This window comes from Furipterus horrens, unplaced genomic scaffold (assembly GCF_987537825.1).
Source record: "Furipterus horrens unplaced genomic scaffold, mFurHor1.1.pri manual_scaffold_4, whole genome shotgun sequence".
Classification (NCBI taxonomy): Eukaryota; Metazoa; Chordata; class Mammalia; order Chiroptera; family Furipteridae; genus Furipterus; species Furipterus horrens.
Genome location: NW_028327174.1, coordinates 4128492 through 4139303, shown reverse-complemented (window position 1 = coordinate 4139303; position 10812 = coordinate 4128492).

Below are 10812 nucleotides of genomic sequence, written 5' to 3'. Positions count from 1 at the left end.
GGTGCAGGCTGAGTCTCCATCCCCATCGTACTGATGTCCACAGCAGCACCTGTCTGGGCGGCTGGTTTCCTCCTCTTTGAAGAACCTCCATCTTGTTTTGGGCTTTCTACTCACCACACTGCCTCTCCCTCCTCCCTGGCCACCCCTTCTTTCTCCTCTGTGGGCCCCCTCCCCTCCCCAACCTCTAACGCTGCTACGGCCTCACGCTCAGCTCTTTACCCTGATGCTCTCCTGCAGTCCTGTGGCTTTGGAGACATCTAGCAGGTGACACCCCCGTGTGGCCTGCAGCCACACTTCTCACCCCACCCAGACTCTCCCCAGGCTGGGTGCAGGTATTCCTGCCTCCCGGCGCCCCCTGCAAACAGCACCAGAGGGAGGATGGGAGGACCAGGGCAGAGCACATCCCTTCTCTGCCCCAACCCCTCCACTGGCTTCACACGGAACTCAGGGGAAGCGCCCAGCTTCTGCCTTGGACTCCATCCTTCGCTGCACTGGCCTCCCGGCTGCCTTCCCACAGCCTCCCAGGCCCTGCAGGGCCTTTCCTCTGTCGGTCCTCTGCCTGGAACAGCCTTGCCCAGACATGTGCGCAGCCCTCTCCCTCACCTCCTTCAGGGTCGGGCTTCAGTGTCAGCTTCTCTGATGTCCTGTCTCAAACTGGACGTGGCCATCCTGCACGCCCCGCTGCCTTCCGCCCTTGACCTGCCCCCTACACTTACCACCCTGGGAGACATGCTTTGGTTCAGGCTTGCACTCACGGCATCGCCAGCCTCCTGCACTGGACTGACCGGGCGCCCCGCAGGGAGGAGCCCCTGCCGACTTACTCACTGCTGGGTCTCCCTCCGGGAACAGTGTCTGGAAGGGAGGAGCTGAGCACTCAGCAACCGCGTGTGGCATGCATAAACCTGCATCCTTTCACCGTTAGTGACATTCACAATAACGTTTCTTTATGTTGGCTTTTTCATTCCAATGAATGTTATTTGAAAAGGAAAACTTGTCCTGGCTGGTGTGGCTCGGGGGACTGAGTGCCGGCCTGAGAGCCAAAAGGTTGCGTGTTGATTCCCAGTCAGGACACATGCCAGGGTTGTGGGCCAGGTCCGCAGTGAGGCAACCAACGGATGTATCTCTCACACACTGATGTTTCTCTCCCTCTCTTTCTCCCTCCCTCCCCCCTCTCTATAAATAAATAAGTAAGAATAAAACAATGCTGTCAGGCTCTGGGAATCCCACTGCCTGTCTGAGGGCCGAACATGGCGAAGGAGAGGGGTGTGCAAGACATGCACCCAGGGAGCACTTGGCCTTGCACCTCAGCAGAGGGATTAAGAGGGGACCGAGAAGCAAACGGCCTTCTTCCGGGAGCCCGCCCTGCCAGCTCTTCCTGCTCTCCCCGGGGAAGAGCCTCCTAGCAGCGCGCGGTTAATCTCACAGCAAGGCTCTGAGCTCCTGCTGTCAGATAAAGACACTGAGGCCGCGGTGGGGACTGGCGCCCAGGCTCCCAGGGCCTGTGAAGGTGCGCAGATTGGAATTCGCGTTTGCCTGACCCCAAGCCCTCAGCAGACTCTGAGGCCAAATCTCTTCTAGTCTTACCTGGGCCCGCTGTCGGGGACTCGGTCAGGGGGACGGGGAGGCATGGAGGAAGAGGCCCTGGCCTGGCCTCAGTTCACCCATCTGTAAAGTGCTGCTGTGGACACAGAGCCTGCGGCCACCCTCGGTCTCTGTAGAAGGCCAGGGGAGAGATGCGTCCTTTCCCCTGCGTGGACTGTGGTGTTCGCTCCTTCTTCCAGACTACGAGTGGGTCATGGGTCCACTAGTGGTCCGTGGTGTCCGGCCACCACGTGACTCCAGAGAGGGTCCGTCTCAGGACAGAGCCCACTCCTGGCGGGCCGAGCCATGGGACACACACAGGGGAACTGGGTGTCCCCAGGAGACTGCGAGCCCTCAGGGTTGACCGATTGGCCCTTGGACTTCCTGTTATACAAGTTTGGTTTAACGAGATGAGCTAGATTCTTTTTTCCTTGTACACAGAAGAGCCCTAATTGTTACACTTTTCAACTACAGGCACTTTCTGCTCCACCCATAAGCACTGGTAAGCACCAGAGCCGCTCCTGTCTTCACAAAGAAGGTAAGAGAAGAAAAAGCAGCCCCCGGCCTGTGCCCTCCAGTCCTCTCCTCCCGCCAGCCAGGTGCGTAGGAGGGGTCCCTGCACTTGCTGTTCCTGACCCTTCCCTTCCTAGTCGCCTTCGCCTGTCCTCGTCTGCTTCCTGTCCCCTCCTGAGGGTGGGGAATCTCACCAGTGTCACGGTGACCCACAGGTGGCCAAACCCTGTCAGTACAGGGTTAATGACGATATTGTTAACCTTTGCTAACCAAGTCGCAAACTGAAAGAACTTACGGAAAACATATGACCTTAAAAATATAGATATTTCTGGGCTTTGCTCTAGCAAGAGTGGCCCACAGCCACAGTCACCTCTGCCCCCAAGTTTCTCGAGCATCCGGTGCCCAGACTTTGGTCTCTAAAACCTTCTCCACTAAAGGAGACCAGGATTCCTTGGCGCATAAAAAAGAAAGTGAGAATGATCCAGAATGCCCCGTTGTGGCCAGGAAGTAAAGCCACCCTCAGAAATTTTAGGGGAGCAGAGGAGATACAATGGAACAATCAAAAGCTTTCCCCAATGCTAGTCACGATATAATAATAAGAGCATGGAAAGTTAGTAATGGAAATGATTACAACTAATTTGAATAAATTCATTCTGTGAAAGGTTATAGCTATAATGAAACTCAAAGATAAAAGTTTTAACCCAGAGCAAAGAGAGTTGTAATATAAGAAAGATGACTGTCCCATGACTTGTTTGAATTTCTATTTGGCTTACTAAGTTGGGGTATGTGTTTTGTTTCTTCTATTGATGTTAACAAATTAGAGAGGTGTGTTTGCTCTATCTATGTCATCAGAAAAGCATAGATTCGCGGCTGGGGGCTGGGGGCCTAGGCTGGGGGTAGGGAGGGACCAGACTGTACTAAGCAAAGAAGGACGGACTCACGGCCACTGGCGGCTGCCCAGAGCTGCTGGGTGGAGGAGGCTCCTTCAGGCACACGAAGCAGGGGTCGTCTTTGTTGTCTAGGAGAAGGAGGATTCAACAGAGACTGTCCAAAATGATTAACTAGCCAAGTGTCCCCTGGGGAGAGGCAGCCAAGCCCCGTGTCCCGGCCAAGGACAAAGGTCAAACATCCAGACTGACTGACCTCAGCTTGTCGTGGGAGGGTACCCAGACTCCACCACCAAAGTCCTGGGGAGACACAAAACATGGGCAGCGAGATTCCTCAGGGGAAGTAAGAGCCAGGCTAAAAGGACACAGAAATGGACTGCCCCCGGCCTTGATGTTTTTAAGAATAAATGTGATGATGGGATTGTTCTCGCATCAGCCATTAAGGAATCTGGCCCTGGCTGGTGTGGCTCCGTGGAGTGAGCACCGGCCAGCAAACCAAAGGTCGTCGGTTTGCTCCTGGCCAGGGCACAGGCCTGGGTTGCGGGCTAGGTCCCCCATTGCGGGGGTGTGAGAGGCAACCGATCGATGTTTCTCTCCCTCTCTTTCTCCCTCCCTTCCCTTCCCTTCTCGCTAAAAATAAATAAATAAAATCTTTTAAAAAAATCCCCCTCACCAAAAGAAAGAAGTCTGTAATTGCAGTTTAAATTGTCGAAAGGAATTTACTGAATCAAGTTTGTGAGCCGGGTCGGGGTGCTCAGGGAAAACTGGGTTTCTAAGTTTCCCTGATGAGACAGAAGAACTTTCGGGGAGCCCACAGAGCTGTCGGGGTCCCCTCTTGGGACCAATATCTCTTGACAGAAAAAACTCTACCAGCAAACGCAATGGGTGGTTTTTAGGCCGACTCCCTGACTTCCTGCTGGTGGCATTTGACAGCTGACCATGAACTCTCTGCGTTCTGCCCCTGTGACTGGTCATCCTCCGGAGGACTCTTGGTTCTCAGGCAGCCCCTCCCACATGGGCATCTCAAGGATGTTTTCCAGAACCGTCTCTCCTGGCCCAGGGTGGCCTGGCCTCCTTCCAAAGCTGAACCCTAGTCCAGCCCCCCGGGAGCTGCAGGCTCCCATTTCAACCTCTGGCAGGGGTGGTATCAGCCCTCTCGAGTCCTCAGCTCCCCATACCCCTACCAACCAAGTCTTGCCCACGTCACCTCCTGTCCCTCTCCAGCACGTCTGCTCCTTCCTGTCCTCGCATAGCTGCCCTCAGCCCGCTGTCAGTTCATCACGTTTGAGATCCTAGGAACGCAAGATGGACGAGGGCCCGCTGCATGGAGCTTCAGCCAGCACGTCTCCAACTTCCCTGTGCTGACCACGCCCAGGGACCGGCTAAGGTGCCCATCTGGAGCTGCAGGTGGACGGGGACCCGTGATTTTGCATTTCTAAGGGGCTCCCAGGCTAGCCGCCGCCCCCGCTAGCAATCCCAGCCTCACTCTTTGAGCAGCAAGGCCCTGGATCACACATAAGTTTTGAGTCTCGCCAAGCAGGATGGGCAGAGGGCCCAGGAAGGACGGGTAGAAATGGAGTCTTTCTCTAGGACAAACGCAATCAACTCCGGTTTCTTTTATCAAATCCTCTTTCCTGGGATGGAGCTCTACCCCTGTTCTCAGAGGGACCAGGGAATTTCCCATGATGCTTACTTAGTGAGCCTCTTGCCTCCTGAGCTTGATACCTAAGATGCCCCAGGCTGTCACCCCATCGTTGGGGAAGAAAACAAACACCCTTGCCTGCGACCCCCTCCTCTCTCACTGAGCCCAGCTCCAGCCCCCGGAGAGCTTGTATCTGGCCAGCTCCCAGGATATCTGGTCCAATTTTTCATTCTGAGCATCCCAAGGCCCCCAGGGCTGAGGATGAGGTCCAGCACCTTCACACTGCCCTTGGCAGCCCGCCTCCCTGGGCCCCCGCAACCCCCACCTTTGGCGGCCCTCGCTCCTGCCTTCCAGCCCGGATTCCAAGGTTCACTCCAACCAAGAGGACACATCCTTTCCTTCCTGCTTCTCCCTGTTCTCCTGATGGTCTTCAGCCTCAGACTGCCCTTCCCCACTCCCTGGATTGACCCCCTCACTCCCAAAAGGGCTTGACGGTGTTGACATTCACATAATTCCTACATGTGCTTAAAAAGATCCTGTTACTTCGACCATTTTATAGGTGACAGACCTGAGGCTGAGACATCTGGGTCACACAGCCAGGAAGGCCTTTGGTGGTGATTAGAGCTGTCCTTCCCTTGAGACACCGAGGTTGGTTTGTTTTTAACACTTCCTTGGGATCCATAGTTTGATTGAGGGCATATTCTGATGTGATTTGTTTTCTCAACATTTCCTTGTAATCAGTACATTGATTTGAGTCCGGAGGAGGCCATCTACCCGCTCTGGGCTGGAGCCGACCCCGTCGGCTAGAGAGAGTTAATGGTGACCGTCCCTTCCCAGCTCGGGCTTAGTGACGCCACAGTGGCAGGGTCAGACGGGCCACAGTGGGAGTGTTTCACCACAGACACTGGCAAGTGCCACAAGCCAGAGCTCCTTCCTGGAGAGCGAGGGGCTGAGCGTGCACCAGCCCCGCACTGACCTGGGGAGACGACATCTGAAGGGCACCTGGCGGAAGGAGCCGGAGGTGGACAGGTGAGCACAGCTGCCTGGGAAATGATCCCGGGGGAGCAAGAGTGTATGGTCTGTTCTAGGAAGGAAGCAGGCCGTTTCAGTAGAGAAGGTGCTGGGAACAGGGCAGGGACTCTACTTGGGGGACAGAACAGGGAGAAGGGTCACTTAACCTGTGTTGTGACCCAGGAGAAATGGTGTCGAGTTCATCCCGCATACACTGGGGGCCGGTGGGGTTTGCGTGTGCGGAGGGACACACGTGTGTGTCAGAGGACGCTCTCCTGGTAGAAGGTGGCCGAGAGGGGCTGAGAGGGCCACCGAGACAACCGGAGACGGGGGGCTGAGGGCCGCCTAGCTGGCTGGCTGTGAGCAAACCGAGCTTCACAGAGCCTGGCGACGGGCTGGGGCCACTGCGGGGCACCCTGGTGTGAGATCCCAGGCAGGTGGGCATCGGAGCTAGAGCACCAAGCCCAGCGTCTGGGCTGTGTTGTGAGCACCCTCTGTACGACCCCCGTGGGCAGCACCTCTCAAGGCGGGTCACGTTACCATCTTTCCTGTAAGTCAGGGTGCACCTCCGGCTCGAGGAGGTAGATCTCCCAGCTGAGTCGATAGCCAGCGGTGACAAGGGACGAGGCAAGGGCTACACGAGCTGTTGCTCAAGCTCAGCTTTTATTAAATGCAGACGGTCACATTAAAATCCTGTTCTCTACCATGGCACACAGTTAACACACAACGGTCAATGGGGGGTTAAGGAACCCGAGCCCGAGAGTCTCATTCCCAGGTCCGGGGGACAGTGTCAGCAAGTGGGTGTCTCAGTCCCGTGGGACAGATGCCCCAGGCCGCGTGGAAGTGCTGGAGCTCAGTCGGGCAGACCCTCCAGCCCTGTGTGGCCAAGAGTGGCACTGAGCGGTGTCTTGTGGTGGCAGATGTGCTGGCTCAGGGGCGGTTCTGAAGTCCCCCTCAATTATACCCAAATTCTTGGCACCTGATGGAGATGGGAAATTTCGTGACTTGGGCCCAAGACCCCCCAGCGCTATATCAGCAGCCAACAGGTGTGCACGCTGCAGGCACATCTGTGCGCTGACATCCTGTGTGTGCCACCGCAGCAGGCACCTGGCAGGGCACCTGGTGTGACCTAGGTAGCTTCCTTCTTGAACCGAGTGTCATGGCTGGCTGGCAGCCAGCACGATGGACAGGAATGACACTATCTCATTCCATGTACTTTATCCTATCTTGACCAGACCAGTGCCGTTGTATTGGTCCTCCTTTCCCCAGGCCCACAGCTGGAGACCCACAGCTTATAGTGACGGAGGCCACCTGGGCAGACCGCCGAGGGGCAGCAGAGTTCACAGGTATGTCTGGAGAGTCGCCAGGTGTTCACGGGCAGAGCGGTGGGGCTTTTTTCTCTTAAACAGATGGGAACATCTAGTTTTCAGTCTAGCATGTAAAGAAACTGGAAGTCACTGCTGCCATTCTCACAAGAGAAAAAAGCTCCGTAAGTGAGCAACTCTTCTCAGAGAACAGAGAACGGAGGCCCCAGGGCAGACTCGGGGCCCAGACACTGGAGAGGGAGGCAGACAGAGTCCCAGCTGCCCGGGAGTCCAAGCCCACACCGGTCCAAGGAGCCAGCACTGGGGGGCACACTGGAACCACTGTTGACAATTTTTGGAGGCTTGGTGTCGATTAGCTTGAGAGTTAGCACCTCTGGGGACCCCACGGCTCTGCTTGGGGCAGGGAGGGGCCAAACCAACCGTCTGAAATGCATCATGAGCATTGTGTTCCTCCTACCATTCCCTGTGACGCAGAGGAAGTAAAAGTTTTCCTCTGCCCTCTGAGGGGTTCCAGCTGGGACTGACATCACACAGATTAACGGCAGAAAAACCCATTTTATTTACACGCATGTGGGAGTGCTCACAAGAAAAACGAAGACCCAAAGACGTGATGGGGCCCAAGTGCCTATATACCAAGTCGGAGTAAAAGTAGCAGCTGTGGAAAAGTAACTAAAATAGATGGAGAGACTACAGGCAGGTAAGAGTTACTCTAGCAAGGTCTGTTTGCACAGATGTCTGGGCCTCCCTCCCCCGACTGGTGACGAGAATGTTTGTTTCTCCCGGCACAGGGAGGGCCCTTCCATGTGGGAGCTTTCGGTTCTCAGAAAGAGAAAGGAAGGTCAGAGCCTGCCTGTCTTGTATGTGCTGTTTTATAAGTGCCTTTAACTCGAAATAAGCAAAATGCCAAAGTGACATATTTGGGGCGGGGGTGCTTAGGGAGTGGAGGGATGTCATGAACTTCTTCATTGACAAAGGCCAGTCCTAAGGACAAGAACATCACTGGAGCCTCATCTCGCCTCGGTGTGAGGGAAGGTGACTGGGAGGAAGCGGCTCCCCTTGCCCCAGAATGGACACCCGGAGGCTCTTCACTCCGCCCCCGCCCCGGGCTGCTGACCGGAAGGGTCCTGGAAATACCACCATGGGGGGCTATGCTCAGACTTGGGATGGGTTCACATGACTCGCCCCAGCTTATGGACATTTGAACACCCGGGCACCCCTCTGCTGGGCACAGAAAAATTACTCTTCACAGAACAGACCCAACGGTACCAGAAATATGGGATGGCTGTCCCGGGAACTCTGTGGTCATTCGTCATATTAAAGGACAGTGACTGGTTGCTTCACCCAGGTATTTATCAGGTGACTCCGAGTGGGACCCAATGGTTGTGTGGCACAAGTCTCTGGCTGCAGCTTCCACCTGGGTGGGTGGGCCAATGCACCTTGGGTCTCCCCTAGGCACAAGGGGGAATCTGAGCCAGGGTAACAATGACTGCCAGCCCCACTCTCCTCAAGGCCAGATGGGCATGTTCCATTTTCTCGGGTATAATCGTCTGGCCGCCATATTTGTTCGCTCCGTCGGCCTGGAGGACATCATAACCCTATAGAAGCCCTGACCAAATTCACCCAGCAAGCCTTGAATGAGAGCCAACAGCCTGTCCTTACGGAACATTGAAATATCGCTAATGAAAACAGCTGTCCTCCAAAACAGGACGGCCTTGGACATGACCCCTGCCTCACAAGGGGACCTGTGCCATTGTCCAGACAGACGGCGGTGCGTTCACACCTGCTGAGTCTGCTCGGGCGTCTCCTGCAGTAAATCACCAGGACACAGCGAACACCGTGAGGGATCCCACCCCAGCCCAGGGGACTTAAAAAACCAGCGGCTCAGATCACGGGGCTCTTGGTGGAAGAAATGATTACTTATTCCGGGACTCACTATCTTAATCTGTCATCTCTCACATGTGTCTGTACTGTCGCTGGGCATCTGCCTCCAGTGCAGCCAGACAGCTGCCAGACAGTTCGCCTCCGTGCTAGTCAAACCCCTCACCGAGCACGCGGGGCACGTGGGGCAAGAGGGGGCCCTATGACTTCGTATGAGTCGGTCACAGGGGATGAAGGGTCGGCGGAGGTGACTGAGGGGATGTGAGCACCAGCTGACCCCTGAGTCGGGCTGGGGCAGCCGGAGGCCCCTCCCCCACGCCCGGCCCTGGAATGTGTGCTCTGCCTGCCTTCCCTGAACGAGGAGTTACTCAAGGACGCAGCCTTGAGATAAGGTGCACATGCTGAAGCACAGTGACGTCCTCTATAGAAATGGCTACGATCCTGGGGGCCAGGTGTGGAGACCTGCTGGCCTCACTGTCCCCAAGCACCTGCCTCTGGAGTTGCCTGCCTCCTCCTTCTGTCCTTCTTTACCCCCCCAGGCCAGGGGCCTGTTTCAGATTTCACCCAGAGAGCTTCCCAGGTTCCAGTCCAACACGGGGAAACGGAAATTGGCCAACCACCCTGCTGGCCTTGGGTCTTACACAAGACAAGAAAAAAGAAAACGGCTAAGAAATTCCTCTGAATAAGATTTCTAAATCTGCCTTTAGGTCACAGCCAGCACAACCACCACCCAAAGCCATGGAGGTTCGGTTATAAAATTCCAGAATGTTCTTCCTCACAACCTTCTGAAGCAGAAAGCGCCAGGCCCAGATGGCTTTATTGGTGAATCCTACCAAACATTTGAGGAAGAAATGACACCAATTCTCTATGTCTCTTCCGGAAAACAGAAACAAAGGAAACACTCCCTAATATTCTATGCGGCCAGCATTATCCCAATGCCCAAGCCAGATAAAGACATTACAAGAAAGGGAAACTGTAGACCAATACTTCTAATGAACGTAGATGCAAAAATCTTCAATGAAATATTAGTAAATGGAATCCAACACTGCCTAAAAATACCACACACACCACCAGGTAGTATGCAGAGTTTGTTCAACATTCAGAGATCAATTAATGTAAGCCATCACAAAAACAGGCTAAAGAAGAAGAATCACGTGGTTGTATGAAGAGATGCAGAGAAAGCATCTGACAAAATTCCAACACCCATTCAGCAAATGAGCTTAGGGGGGAACTTCCTCAAATTCATAAAGAATATCAACTATCTGCTCAATTTTCTGCAAGCGTATAGCTGCCCTAAACAAATTAAAATCTGTTAATTAAAAAAATACTATTTAATAAAACAACAAAAAAAAATAGCCCTGGCTGGTGTGGCTCAGTGGATTGAGCACTGGCCTGGGAACCAAAAAGTCATCAGTTCAATTCCCAGTCAGGGCACAGGCCTGGGGTGCAGGCTGAGTCCCTGGTTGGGGGCTTTTGAGAGGCAGCCAAATGATGTTTCTCTCCCTCTCTTTCTCCCTATCTTCCTCTCTCTCTGAAAATAAATAAATACAATCTTTAAAAATAAATAATAAACTTTATACATGTAATGATTTATTGGTGTGGGTACTGCTTGCATGTGGTAAAACATGCAAAATGTCAGGAGGTGAGCAGCGAGCCATATCCCCGTCCCCAACCCCAGCTACCAACTCCCCTCTCCAGGGGTAGCTGCTATCAGCCAGTTCTCCGTGTTCTCGCAGGTAGTCTTTGCCTCCACAGGCACATCTAACCTTACAAGGCAAACACACGCGCACACACACACAGAGCATTTGGGATGCTCTCCCCTTAACAATACACCTTGGAGGTTTTCCACGGCAGAACACATAGCCACGTCTCTCTCAACCAGGTGCATGGAGAGAGGTCAGCCCCGGAGAAAAGGATCTGGAGAGCGATTTCCTCAGTGGTCCCAACGACGGGACATCGCTGATACCTTTCTAGA